Raw genomic sequence first — 15296 nt, 5'->3', positions numbered from 1 at the left:
CTGTTTGTGATTAGGCAACACAAAAGAAACGGTCAGCCAGATCAAGGTGTGTGTGATTGAGGGCATACACTTCAGAAGGATTAACTGTTTGCAATTAAGCAACAGAACAGAAATGGGTTAGCCAGATCAAAGTGTCTGCGATTGATGGCATACACTTCACATGGATGAACTGTTTGCGATTAGCCACAACAAACTGAACCAGTTAGATAGATCAACGTGTGTGCGCTAGACGGGCACGCCCATTCTAATTAAAAGAAGCATATTTGATGGTAATAACGAGCGCGCACGGTTGTTGGAACAAGACATGTGCTAACATTGCCTATTGCGATGCACCCTATGATGCAAACGCCACGTACACGGCCGAGAAGGCGTACATGCCCACGTTATGCCTTCCGGGAATAGTGCCACACTTATAACCGTCAGTAAATTTTGAGCATGCGTCCCGTCACATTCCAAATTGCAAACCTGTTCACACCGATCAAAACCTAAATGGTTTCCCACTTAGGAGTGTATTACTACGCGGTTATAAATACTAGTACTCCAAGATGACGGCACATTCCTCCTCAACTCCTCATCCACAAAAGGTCAAAAACAAACAAGTCATTCATCATTGTTCCCTTGCGTCCGCCATGGCCAACGTGAGTTCTGCGTCGAGAGATTGCCACCAGGGAGAGGTGAGCCTGGAAGCGGGAGCACGAGAGATGTCCCACCTCGCCGCAAAAGCAGCCAACATGTCCCGTCGCATGGACGTAGCAGCAGAGAGGTCCCCCGCATCGTCGAAGCAGCACGGAGGACCCGCCGCGCTGTCGATGCAGCAGACTGGTCCGGCCGCGCCGCGGAAGCATAAGAGATGTTCCCCTGCGCCGCGAATGCAGCAGAGATGTCCTCCCGCGCCGCGGTGGCCTGGGAAATTGCCTCGCGGGTAGGCGAGGACTCTTACAGGCGCATGCGTGCCCTCGTCCTTAGGCAGATGGATCAGATCTCTAGGTGGGCGAGGTTGCAGGATGACCTGCAAGCCTCGTTTGAACAATCTACCAACGTCATCCGGCAACTAAATGAGAGCAATGCGAAGCTTCGGGCCGAGCGCGACCTGCTGAGGGCGAAGATCGTCAGAAGTGAGGAGCAGCAGGAGCAGACCACTGCCTTGTTGAAGGGGACCGGCGTCATCGTAGAGACACTTATGGACAAGAATGCCATGCTGCGCATCGAGCGTAGAAGGCTGGTGGAGGAATCCACGGATGCTCTCAACCAGCATCTTGAGGACAAGAAAGAGCTCGTTGCCGCCCGCTGCGGAGACTAGTTCTTGCTGTGGCTTCCTTCTTCTTTTGCCCTTGTGTATATCGGGTGTTGCCGCATGTGGCTCTTTTTAATTATGTTTATAAATATGTAAGACAATTATTATCCAATGTCATCATCCTTATATTCATCATGCTTTCTATAAGTCATAGTCGATGCTATATAGGTCCGTCGGATCTTACATCAAGATCCGTGCAAAACTTTCTTTACAGATTCTCATTTTTCTCTCTTAAATCTCAGTCCAGTGAGATATATAGCCACGCCATAGAACAGGTGCTCGGGCGCCATTAATGGTGACGTTGGGAGGGAGGTGTGCGGCGTGTTGCGATCAAAAGGGCTCTCCTCCCATGAGAACACGCAGGGGTCTGATCGCACGCCTCCCATACTCAAATAGCTACCCCGCACGACACCTCCTAGCCAATAAAAAAGGGGACGCGTGGCCGCACGTAATTGGTAAGTCGAACGCCGACGATTTCAATAATATTTGTGTTTCCGATTTGAAATGTGACAGCACTTGATCCAAAATGACTTTGTTGATTGTTAATGTGTGCGCCTTCACAAATTGGACAGAAAAATTACCACATCATGTTGCTGCCATATCATGAGACCATGCCAAGTTTCACGATTTTCAGGCGTGTTTTGGAATTACAGGAATTAAAAAAACCAAGTTTCTCAATCTTTCTGGCCGAGCCACGACGCCCAGATGTTTGAATTTCACTCCCATCTCTTGCATGGGACCTAGAAATTCACCCAAGGACACACATGTGATTTTTCAAACAACTTTGGTGCACTGGAGCATGTGCTTGTAGTTCAAATTTGAATTATGCACATTAAATGCCAAGAAACTCAATTAATGTATATAAAAGGCCAAACGAACCCGGAATAATTCCAAAAGTTCGCACGGTACTTCTATTTGGTCTAATCTGGCTGTGTAAAAAAATTAAGGCGGGAGAAGGCAGTGTACGTATGTCGTTTCGCAACGGAGGTGACACGTTCCCTCTTGGAACCACGAGCCTTCTTGAGGGAAGCTCCAGTTTGCAAGAAGCTTACACCAAATCTTGTCCCAATTCGGCCAAAAAATTACCGCAGCATGTTGGTGCCATGTCATGACACCATGCCAAGTTTCATGATTTGCAGACGTGTTTTTGAATTATAGGAATGAAAAAACCAAGTTTCTCTATCTTTCCGGCCGAACCATGACGCCCAGATGTTTTAATTTCACTCCCATCTCATGCATGGGACCTGGAAATTCACCGAAGGACACACACGTGATTTTTCAAACAACTTTGGTCCACTGGAGCATGTGCTTGTAGTTCAAATTTGAATTATGCACATTAAATGCCCAAAAACTCAACTAATGTATAAAAAGGCGAAACGAGCCCAGAATAATTACAAAATTTAGCACGGTACTTCTATTTGGTCTAATCTGGCTGTGTGAAAAAATTAAGGCGGGAGAAGGCAGTGTACGTATGTCGTTTCGCACAGCCGAAAAAAATATGGCATGGGCCGAGTCTGAGACAAATCGGGCCAACAGCAGCGGGCGCAGCATAGCTAAAAGATGTCCGAGCGGGGCATAGCGAAGGTGTGCTCACCTCGGGCCAAATGGGCCAGAAGTGGAGCGGGCTGAGCGCGGCTGGGCCAGATATGGAGGCTAGCAGGCGACCCACCAGCGAGGCTGGCACAGTCAACGCGCGCGATCGAGAGCTGTGGACTGCACGACCTGAAGCGGAGGGGGTGCAGGGGAAGCAGGGTGGTGATGGTGTTGGCGAAGAGGGCCCTGGCGTGACGCGGGTGACATAGCGGCGGACGGCGCGACTTGGCGCTGGAACGGATCAACGCAGGGGGGCGGTAACGCTCACTCGTTCGCTCGAACCGGATGAAGCAGAGGCGACGACAAGGGACTTGCGCGGGGTCCTAGGCTCCGGCAGCAGGGAGGCGCGTCCATGGCGAGGCAGGGGCGCGGACAATGCGGAGACGGCCGGATCCGGGCGGCGATGAGACAATCAGCAACTGGGCTGGGACGGCACGAGGACGACGCCGACGAGCTCCACGGCCACGGCAGACGGTGGAACTTGGCACGGTGGCAGAGCGGGCAGCGTCTGGCGCGGTGCCACGCGCGAAGGAGAGTGTCGGTCGCCGCGTTCGTCAGCAGCAAGGGCGGGAGGTGAGGCGGATAAGCAGCTCCGGGAAGGATCCAGTCCATGGCGGCAGCGGGGGCGAAGCTCCTGTAGGCACACAAAGAGGAAGGAAGCCGGGTGTGAGAGAGATGGGAGAAAACGAGAGGAAGGAGGATACCGAGGCGAGGTGTAGTGGCCTGCTTGCTGCTACTACTTGCTGGCGTCGTGCCAGACGCACGGGACAGGTGTGGGGAGGACGGGGCTCCACTGGGACGAGCGGGACGGCAACGGAGCGCGAGGAAGCAGGGGATCATGAGGGGTGCTCGGGGTTGCGGAGTGGATCGATGGGATGGATGGGACAGAGAGGATCGGGCGATGCTCTGGTCGGTGGTGGCTGAAGGCGAGGTGGATGCGGGATGGATCCCGAGGAAGGAGAGGAGTTGTTGGCCAACGACGGCGCGATGGGACAAGACGGCTAGAATCTAGGGTTTGACTAAATTGGACTAGGGTGGACTATATATATAGGGAAAGAGGGAAGTTTTGATCATCCGATCAAAATCAGACGGTCGAGATAAAAAGGTTAGGAGAGTCCAACAAAGAAAACGGAGATGTTTTATAGATGTTTGGGGATGATCCGGACCCAACGGTAACGATAGTCCGGTTTGGGTTCGAGGAAGTTTCGGACAAGGGCGAGGGGTCGATGCACTATGCAAAGAGGGGTTAGGCGAACGAGGTCAAGTGTGTGGTTGGATTGAGAATGGTCAAGGAAGACAAACGGTCTAACGACATGCCACGGAGACAAGGAGAAGTGGAAACTACGAACGACTACGAGTTTTATGAAAACATGCGGATGCGATGCTCATGATGACATGATGAAATGCAACAAACAAAAATAAAACACACGGCGATGATGAAATAACTAGAAGGCATCTGGAGCGTCGGTCTCAGGTCGTCACAACACTCCTCCACTTACAAGAGATCTCGCCCCGAGATCTAAGGATGGCACCAGGGAGAAAACGGAAGAGAAATAGGTAAAACAAAGTTGCTTCTTTCACAAATGAGTGAAACCAATGAACCTTGAGAGGTTGAAAAGTTGAACGAAAGAACACAACAGAGTTGAACGAAATTGAGAGCACTCCAGTAGAAAAGAGAAACAAGGAACACCATGTGAACCTTGGAGGTTGCAAAGCTATGAATGACGAGCACAATGTACAAGAAAGAATTGAAACCAGTCTGGTTGAAACGAGATACACAAGTAAAAAGGAAGAACAAATTCGGACAACACTCCGGTTGAAGAGAGACACAAGACTTGATAAGATGAAAAGAACTTTAGCAGAGGACACAACATTCCTGCTAAACGAATAAGCAAGGAAAAGATATTGAAAAAACGAGATGATGGGACAAAGAGAGCAACATCACAATGCCTCCGGAAGAAATGAAAGAATGGAATGAAAGGAATGGAGAAGAAACAACATGTTCTACCTCAAATGAATTTGAGAGAGCATCCTTAAAAAGAAGGATTGAACGGAGTTGTTGAAAAATCAGCAACAAAAGAATAAGCTTGTTGTGGGCTTATGGAAAACATCTCAAAATTATGAGGTGACCACCGGCCACTAACGGAAACAGTTAATTGGTTTGGGATCAACAAGGAGATGAAAACTCCTTTTACTGAGAGAATAGGAGGAAACTTGGATTATCGATAGGCACCACAATTAGCAACATTCCGAAGGGAAGGCTTTAGGTGAAATCTTTACCAAGATAACTCCAACGAAGAGATTGATGGATTTAAAATACCTCATTCTTGACAACATGTGAATCATGAAACATGAAGGGGAAATGTCAAGAATGACATAATACCACCTCAAAAGATAAGGTAGAAAGAATTGCACTTTGGAATGCAAGAAGAATAATACTTGAGCTCCTCCAAGAAGAATCTTGATGAACACTTCGAGAGTGAAAGAAATCCTTGATGAATCGCCATGTTGAGCCTCCATGAGAACTCCAGTAATAAAAGGATGATAGGAAGAAAGAGAAGTTGAAAACACAAGGTGAAGCCTTGCAATGATTTTGATGGAGCTTCGCGATGATATAACCAAGAAAATTTGGAACTCCAGAAAAAGGAAAAGATGAAACACTTGAAACCAAGAATTTACTCATCATGAACAAACTTCAGAAGAATGAATCAATCACTTGGATGAAGCAAGAATAAGAATTATGTTATGCGCATCCTTCACCAATTTAAAATGATGACTAGTAATGGATTTTACACACCACTTATTCTCGTTGAAAAGGGTTAAGGAGAGATATAGTGCGAACTTGGGAAGGTCTTCAACAAACCACCGGTAGGATTTGGAAACAACGAATGAATTAATATGATAACAAGGAAAATGAATCTTGAACGAACCACCATAATAATTGAAAATGAATAAAGAAAAGAGAATGAGACACCGGGAAAATTAGCAAACGAATGAAGATACTTGAGGGAATTAGATATAAGAGAATGAAGAGATCATGAGTCATGAATAAAATGGATAGTTGATTTGATATCTCTAAGTCTTTGAAGAAAAAGGGTGGGAGGGAGGGAAAACAAAGGAAACTTGGGGACGGATGAAACGAACAATGTTGGGAAAACTGAGAGGTGATCTTGCGAATGGGGAGATGATAGGATCATCTTGACGAGAAGCGAACCGATTGGAAAAGAATTGACATGACAATCTTGATAAACAAGAAGGATTAGCATCCACATAGAAATATGAGAACACCGTTTAGAAAAGGTATGGAATCCATATTTGACTTCGAAGCAACTCCAAAACCACAACACAAAACAAAACAAAGGATTGGCTTGCAGAATAAGCCGAAACTAACATATGATAGAGATTTCGTCTAAAATTTTCATGGTGGGGCCCGCACGGGCTCGATCGTACAGCACCATCATGTACAAGGCAGTGCACATGACATATGAAGCTTCCTCGAGTCAGCATAGCCAATGACTCTTTAAGACACAACGAGACCACTGTAAAACCAACCGTGGACATGCGGACAACTAGATGTCGAACCCCAATCTCATATCATGCATTTGTCGGAAAGATATCCTGGGTAACTACTTGAATTCCCACCTGTTAACTCCTGAAAATTTCTGGTTATGCAATCTGGTATTGGGGATACAGGGAGGCACAAATATATCACACAACTAACAAGCCCTACGCTCCAACTGTATCCATCCGTCAACACATAACCAAGAAACCTTCGGAAATCGTGTACCTCAGACCTTCGAAAACATCTGATATACTAGATGTGGCAATACATCTAATCGCTCTCCCCAGTAATGGGTGTCGTCAAACTAATCTCACCACAAAGAGTGTAGAAGCATTTTCGATGTCAGCAAACTCTGGTATTCCGGAACTGAAATGATAAACATTGTGACAAAAACACCTTGGAGCTCAACTCCCCCGGACACTGCCACAACCCCTAAATGTCAAGAGGCACCAAGACAAAATTCCCGCCACAATGATATCGCAATGATCCAACAATACCCACGTGATACTTTAAATATTGAGTGAAAAGGATAGAAGAGTGGAAAAATACCTACAGGAGTCCTCACCAGAGCGACGAAGGGGATAAGGAGTAAAAGAATTCCTACTCTCCAATATATAACTAGACTCAAAATAGTTTTCTTCTAGACTCAACAACGACAGCGGTTCGATCAATCAAGGGGGCTCCTAAGGTCGTTAAGGCTCTGATACCAACTTGTAGCACCCAAGATGCGATTCTATCCCAGTCACGTGATGAACTCATGATTGGGGCACAATCGCATTTCGAGCGCATAGCAAGGTGGATATCATTACAACATACCATGTACTAAATAGATGAGAATACAAGATAAAGGCTTACACTCTCCACAAGCTACATCATTCATACAACAGTTCATGAATACATAGCAATCATCATACAAAAGAGCAGGATCCGACTATGGATGAAATCAAACGAAAAAGGATAACGACATCCACCCTGCTAGCCCAGGCTCTCCCGACCCAAAACATATCCCTTGATCGAAGAAGGAGAACTCCAAACAAGCAAGCATCGCACTCGCGTTAGACAATTGCATTACCTGTACCTTCAACTGTTGTTGTAGTAATCTGTGAGCCACGAGGACTCAGCAATCCCATTACCATGGGTATCAAGATTAGCAAAGCTTAATGGGTATGGAAAGGATAAGTGGTGAGGTTGCAGCAAGCGACTAAGCATTGTATGGTGGCTAACTTATGAGTACAAGAGTAAGATGAGAAACTACGCAAACAGTCGCAAACTAGTAATAATCAAGAAGTGATCCTGAACTACTTACATTCAACCATAACCCCACCGTGCTCTCTTCTTGACTCACTCGAAAAGAGACAGTCACGGTTACGCACGCGGTTGGTGTATTTTAGTTGAGTTTACTTCAAATCCTCTACAATCGGATATTAACAAAATCCCATCTGCCACATAACCGCGGACACGGCTGTCGAAAGTTTAAACCCTGTAGGGGTGTCCCAACTTAGCCCACAACAAGCTCACGATCCGCAGAGACAATCCTCCATCGCGGGACCCTCCAATCAGACTCGGAATCCCGGTGCACAAGACATTTTGACCATGGTAAAACAAGTCCAGCAAGACCTCCTGACATGCCGACACCCTGATAGTAGCCGCACGTATCTCATCTCAGGCCACGATTGGATAAGCGAAGCGTACAGGATCCAAATACCCCAAGTTGCCTAGGGGCGGTCCCGCACGGTGCTCTAGTTTGGGACCAACACCATCAGCACTGGCCCCCCTATATTAGGTTGAATAACGAACCTCGGGTAGCGCTAACTCCCTATGCGTCAAGTTTATTGTCATGTTAAGTTATTGTGTTGAGAAAAATGGTAAAACCAATGTTGGGCCTTGCTGGAAGAGTTTTATTCAAAGCGAACTGTCAAGAGGGGCCCATAAACCCTCATCATGTCAGGGACGCAAAATCAAGAAACATAACACCGGTATGACGGAAACTAGGGCGGCATGAGTGGAACAAAACACCAAGAAAAAGGCCGAGCCTTCCACCCATTACCAAGTATATAGATGCATTAATTAAATAAGAGATATTGTGATATCCCATCATATCCATGTCCCAACATGGAACAACTGCAACTGCACCTGCAACTAGCAACGCTATAAGAGGGGCTGAGCAAAGCGGTAACATAGCCAAACAACGGTTTGCTAGGATGGTGGAAAAAGGTTAGAGACTATCATGGCAATTTGGGAGGCCTCATAAACAAGTGGTAGGTAGCGCGACATAGCGATAGCATCAAGACAACTAGCAAAGAAAATATAGTAATGGTATCCAGAGTAACGGTCATCTTGCCTGAAATCCCGCTAGGAAGAAGACCGAATCCATGAAGAAGACGAGCCAACGTAGTCGAACGGATCCTCACAATCGCAACGTGACCAGAACTATCAAGAAGAAGCACAATCGGAAAGAAGCAAGCAACATAGTAAACATACATCACATAAACATGGCATGATGCACAACCAAGCATATGATGCATGTACGGTTTAATGAAACATGGCATGGCAAGGCAAAGTGCAACAAACAATACTACACATTAAGTGGAGCTCAATATGCAACGAGATGCATATTGAAGAAACACCACATTCAAGTATTTAGTTCACTCTCGTTTATTCTACTCATCAATATTAAATGTTTTTAAGCATGGCAAGAGGTGAAGCATGACAAAACTACCTATCTAGGCAAGTTTAAATGAGGTCGGAAATGACAAATGACAATTCCAAAAGATCCCCATATGCATATTTTGGATTTGGTATTGTTCTGTCCTAAAGCATATTTTGTTGTTGTTAAACAGTAAAACAAAGTGCACCATGCTAATCTATGCATTTTCTAGACAATTTACATATATATTTTATTTAATTCGGAGATACGGTTATTTAGTTACGAAATAAATCATTTTAGCATGACATTTATGCAAATTAAATGCAAACAACATTTAAACATTTTAAACATGGATGAAAGTGGCATATTGTAAAACTAGATGAAATTCTAAGCATTTTACATATTTATCCCATTTTAATCCGATGCATGGTTTGTGAGATATTAAATGCATGAAGACGAGGGGTTTTCGATGAAACTGAAAACTCTGGATAATAGCTAAATTCGTAGAGCCGGAAAAATATGACTTGGGCCGAATCTGAGGCAAATCAGGCCAACGGCAGCGGGCGCAACATAGCTAAAAGATGTCCGAGCGGGGCATAGCGAAGGTGTGCTCACCTCGGGCCAAACGGGCCAGAAGTGGAGCGGGCTGAGCATGCCTGGGCCAGATCTGGAGGCCAGCAGGCGACCCACGCGCGAGGCGGGCACAGTCAAAGCGTGCGATCGAGAGCTATGGACTACACGACCTGAAGCAGAGGGAATGCAGGGAAGCAGGGTGGCGATGGTGCTGGAGGCGACTGGACCCGGGCGAAGAGGGCCTTGGCACGACGCGGGTGACACGGCGGCGCGGACGGGACGACTTGGCGCTGGAACAGGTCAACATTGGGGGGTGTCAATGCTCGCTCGTTTGCTCGAACCGAATGAAGCAGAGGCGACAGCAAGGGACTTGGCGCGGGGTCGTAGGGCTCCGGCGGCAGGGAGGCACGTCCATGGCGACGTAGGGGCGTGGACGACGCGGAGACGGCCGGATCCGGGTGGCGATGAGACAAACAGCGACTGGGCTGGGACGGCACGAGGACGACGCTGGCGAGCTCCACGGCCACGGCAGATGGCAGAACTTGGCGCGATGGTGGAGTCGGCGGCGTCTGGCGTGGTGCCGCGCGTGAAGGAGGGCACCGGTCGCCGCGTTCATCAGCAGCAAGGGCGGGAGGTGAGGCGGATAAGCAGCTTTGGGCAGGATCCAATCCATGGCGGCAACGCGGGCGAAGCTCCTATAGGCACACGAAGAGGACGAAAGCCGGGTGAGAGAGATGGGAGAAAACGAGAGGAAGGAGGGGACCGAGGTGAGGTGCAGTGGCCTGGTTGCTGTTGTTGCTTGCCGGCATCGCGCCGGACGCACGGGACAGGCGCGGGGAGGATGGGGATCCGCTGGGATGAGCGGGACGGCAACAGAGCGCGAGGAAGCAGGGGCTCGCGAGGGGTGCTCGGGGTTGCGAAGTGGATCGATGGGATGGATGGGACAGAGAGGATCGGGCGATGCTCTGGTCGGTGGTGGCTGAAGGCGAGGTGGATGCGGGATGGATCCCGAGGAAGGAGAGGAGTGGTTGGCCAGCGGCGGCGCGATGGGACAAGAGGGCTAGAATCTAGGGTTTGACTAAATTGGACTAGGGGTGGACTATATATATATATAGGGAAAGGTTACAAACTAAAAAGAGATAAGGTGCCCGTAATCCCTTTCTTGTCCCTCTCCTCAGGAGGCAAAAGGGACAAAAGCAGCGCCTAGGCGAGCTACGGGTGGCAGAAGACACCAAGAGAACTTCTTGGTGGTCGTCCAAAGGCTGGATGGTGATGGCGGCGCGGAAGCAGAGCTCGAAGACGAGGCGGCAGGACGTCAGCACGCGTCGAAGGCGTCGGTGCCCGCGTACTCCGACTTGATGGCCTTGCCGCCCGCCCTCTTCCTCTTCTGTGGCCTCCCAATGCCAGCCGCCCAAGGCGACGACCCCGAGAAGTTCAGGGAGCCGGCGACGCGGATGATGGGGTCGCCGGTGCCGCACGGAGCGGCACCCGACACCTAATTGGACCCGTCATCCTGCCGCCTACTACCCTCGTCGTCGCTGCCGTTGTCCCCCTCGTCACTCCCGCCCGAGGAGGAGTCTTCACTATCAAAAGAGCTCTCCACGCAGCACCTTGCACGGGTCCCAAAGCACCTGAAGACCTTGACGGACAGAAGGCCACCCTCCATCAGCTTAAAATGGAGAGTGAGCCCCTCCGTCAAGCGGTGGATATGAGCAAATGTCTTCCATCCCCGATGAAGATACATCACGTGAGGGGCGGGGAAGTCGACGCGGGCCCACATGTCGCTGATCCCGCAGCCCCTCATGTGCAGCCGCAACGATTCTGGCAGATCCAACTCCATCTCCCGTGCAAATGGAGTCGGGAGACGAAGGCGACGGCGTGGCGGCCGACAGCCTGACGAAGAACTCACAAGGGTCATCCCCAACATGGCCCTCCATTGGAGGAGGAGCTGCTGGCGGAGGCGATGCCAGCGCGCCGCCCCGTCCTCCTCTTCCCCGAGCGCCCCGGCCTCGTCCATGGCCTCGCCCCCTCCCCCTTCCCCTCGCGGCTGGCTCTGCCACCGCAGGCGCAGGGGAAGGAGGGACGCGTTGTCGAGCGGCGACCCTCGCCGCCACTGTTGAAGGACCGGGATTCCCTCTCTCCATGACGGATGGAAGGGAGGAGCAGAAGCTGAAGGAAGAAGATGATGAAAGAATGCGGGACGCCATCCCCCCTCCCGCTCTTTATAAAGGATCGGGGTTGGGGCTCGGCCGCCCCGCTCGGCCAATCAAGATACGGAAGGCGCAGGGAGCCAGGACCGACCCGCTGCCCCAACCAGCGATGACACGGTTTCCCGCCTCCACCGTTTGCCATCCCAGGCGCATGGGAGACACGTGGAGGACGTGCAGAACCGAGGGGATGGGTGAGACGACCACTCCCCACCCCGTGATCGTGGGGAGTGGACGCCTTGAAGACCGCGCCTCAGCCCCATTTAGTAAATGGGCCGCGCCTCCACGCCTCCCTCTGTTTATGGGGAAGGCGCGAACCGCCCCTTTACTATGATGTGACGCATGCCTGCGGGAACCAACCCCACACATGCTGCCCACGTCACACGCACCTCCTCACGCCGCGCCACGCGCGGGAGTCGTGGGAAGCGCAGCGCGCGAAGAATCTTACCGCGGTAAAAACCGCCCCGCCTGCACGCGCACCGATTTTGGGCCTAGCCCAACAACGCGTTGCCCTTATGTGTGGCCCAGGCCCGGGGGCTCCTGTCGGTGTACAAAAAGAGGGGTACACTTTTTGTACCCCTATAACTGTGCACGGGCAGTCTGAGCCACGGGCACCACCACACCAAGCAAGGCAAGGGAGGTGAGCCAGGGTAAGACCGAAGCTCAAGAGAACTAGAACGACGCCAAGGCCAAGACCACGAAGAGCAAAGGGGACGAAGCGGACTCCCCCGACAAGATCCTTGCCAGGAGACAGTTCTAGCAGCCCCGGCAAGACCCTTGCCGCGGCGACTCGTCCCGCGCCTACGGAGCAAATCACCCTTGAGTCCACTGCCCCCAAAGGGCAAGGATTCGGGAGACATCCCCGTGGCGGCATGCAGATCTTTGTAAAGACATTCAAGATCACATACGCACTAAGGAGATAACAACCCTTGGCGGGATCCCAGCCGAGGAAGACCACAAGGCCCCCGGCAAGCGCCTTGCCAGGGATGACAGCAGGCGCCTCGGCAAGACCCTTGCCGGGGCCCTGGCAAGGCCCTTGCCGAGGACACCCGCAGGGCCACCATAAGGCCCACGCCGACTAAACCTCCACCGCCGCATGCATGCAGCTGCCGACCCAACTAGCTGGGCAGGCACCTGCGTGGCGGCATGCAGATCTTCGTGAAGACCCACCACTGCGCCACCTCAGCTGCCTGCCTACCTACATGGCATCTCAGGCATCGCTGGCCAGGGCGCGTGTCGACACGAGAAGGAGCTGCGATAGACGAGACAGATCTCTCCCCCATCCCCGATAAAGCAAGGACACCTAAGCAAGATGCATTAAATGCGCCTTGTCATGTAATGCGAGGGATAACCTCACATCACTGTACCCTTTCCACCTCCTGTGTGGCACTGTGGCAACCCCTTTTTCTATAAAAGGAGGCCCGAGGTGACCAGGAGAAGGATTCAGCTTTTTGGAGCTCCTCACGCCCCATAGCTAGCTCAAGAACACAGATATACAATCCACCAAAGAAGGAGTAGGGTTTTACGCATCCTCGCGGCCCGAACCTGGATAAACGAACCGTGTGCTACCTGTTAGATCCGCTCTTCTCACGACCCCACGCCCCGCTAACCATAGTAGGGATTCTTGTGATCCCATAGGTTTCGTTCCCACCGACAGTCTATAAGCATAAGTTCCAAAAGGGAAAGTAAAGGTGGTTTTCTCTTGATCAGGTTGTCAAATAGATATCTGAGAAAAACCAGAATATCCATCGAGGAAACAAAAGTGTGTGTGTGCTTAGATAGTCTTTCTAGCATTTGATCAACAAAAGGAAGTGAGCAATGATCTTTTCTAGTAGCTTTATTTAATTTTCTAAAATCAATTACCATTCTATAGCCAGTGACAATTCTTTGTGGAATAAGTTCATTATTATCATTAGGAACAACAGTAATACCCCCTTTCTTAGAAACACAATGAACAGGACTTACCCATCTACTATCAGCTATAGGATAAATTATATCACTTCCAGAAGCTTCAATATTTCAGTTTTTACCACTTCTTTCATTTTAGAATTCAAATGTCGTTAGTGGTCAACAACGAGTTTAGCATCAGGTTCCATATTAATTTTGTGCTGACGGAGAGTGGGACTAATGCCCTTTAAATCATCAACAGTATATCCAATAGCAGCTCGGTACTTCTTCAGAACCTCCAATAATCTTTCTTCTCCATGTTCTAAAAGGTTAGCACTAATAATAACAGGATATATCTTTTTCTCATCAAGATAAGCATATTTCAAAGTGTCTGGCAATTGTTTTAATTCAAACACAGGATCACCTTTAGGTGGAGGAGGACCTCCTAGAGTTTCAATAGGCAAATTGTGTTTAAGCAAAGGTCGTTGTTCGAAGAAATTTTTATCTATCTCATTTCTTTCATGCATATGCATATCATTCTCATGGTCTAGAAAATATTGTTCTAGTGGATCAGTAGGAGGCACGACAATAGAAGCAAGACCAATTATTTCATCCTTACTAGGCAATTCTTTCTTATGATGCTTTCAACTAAACTTAGGAAAATTAAACTCATGAGACTCATCACCAAAAGTAACACCAACAGTTTGTTTCACACAATCTATTTTAGCATTAATGGTGTTCAAGAAAGGTCTACCAAAGATAATGGAACAAAAGCCATCTTGTGGGGAAACAAGAACAAGAAAATCAGTAGGATATTTTATCTTCCCACACAAGACTTTGACATCTCTAACAATCCCAAGTGGTGTGATGGTGTCTCTATTAGCAAGTTTAAAGTAACATCTATGTCTTCTATTTGAGCGGGTGCTATGTCATTCATAATTTGTTGATATAAGGTAGAAGGAATAGCACTCACGCTAGCACCTACGTCACATAAACCATGATAATAGTAATCTCCTATTTTAAATGAGACAACAGGCATGCCAACCACATGTCTATGTTTATCTTCTTCTTCAGGTTTAGCAATTCTAGCAGCTTCATCACAGAAGTAAATAACATGCCCATCTAAATTTTCAACCAGGAGATCTTTAACCATAGCAACACTACATTCTACTTTAATTTCTTCAGCAGGTTTAGGTGCTCTAACATTACTTTATTGACCATGGTTGAAACCTTAGCATGTTCCTTTATCTTAACAGGGAAAGGTGGTTTTCCAATATAAGCAGTAGGAACAACCGGATCAACATTATAAATAATAGTTTCATCTTTAGCTATTACCAGTTCCTTAATTTCTTATTTAATAGGTGGGTGATATTTAAACCACTTCTCCTTAGGGAGATCAACATGAGTAGCAAATGATTCACAAAAGGAGGCTATTATCTCAGAGTAAAGTCCATATTTAGTGCTAAACTTTTGAAAAGCATCGGCATTCATAAAAGATTTAACACAATCATACTTAAGCTTAATACCTGACTC

The sequence above is a fragment of the Triticum urartu genome, chromosome 4A, assembly GCF_056163025.1.
Source record: "Triticum urartu cultivar PI428250 chromosome 4A, HENAU_Tu73, whole genome shotgun sequence".
Lineage (NCBI taxonomy): Eukaryota > Viridiplantae > Streptophyta > Magnoliopsida > Poales > Poaceae > Triticum > Triticum urartu.
Note: the sequence above shows the minus strand (reverse complement) of the source record.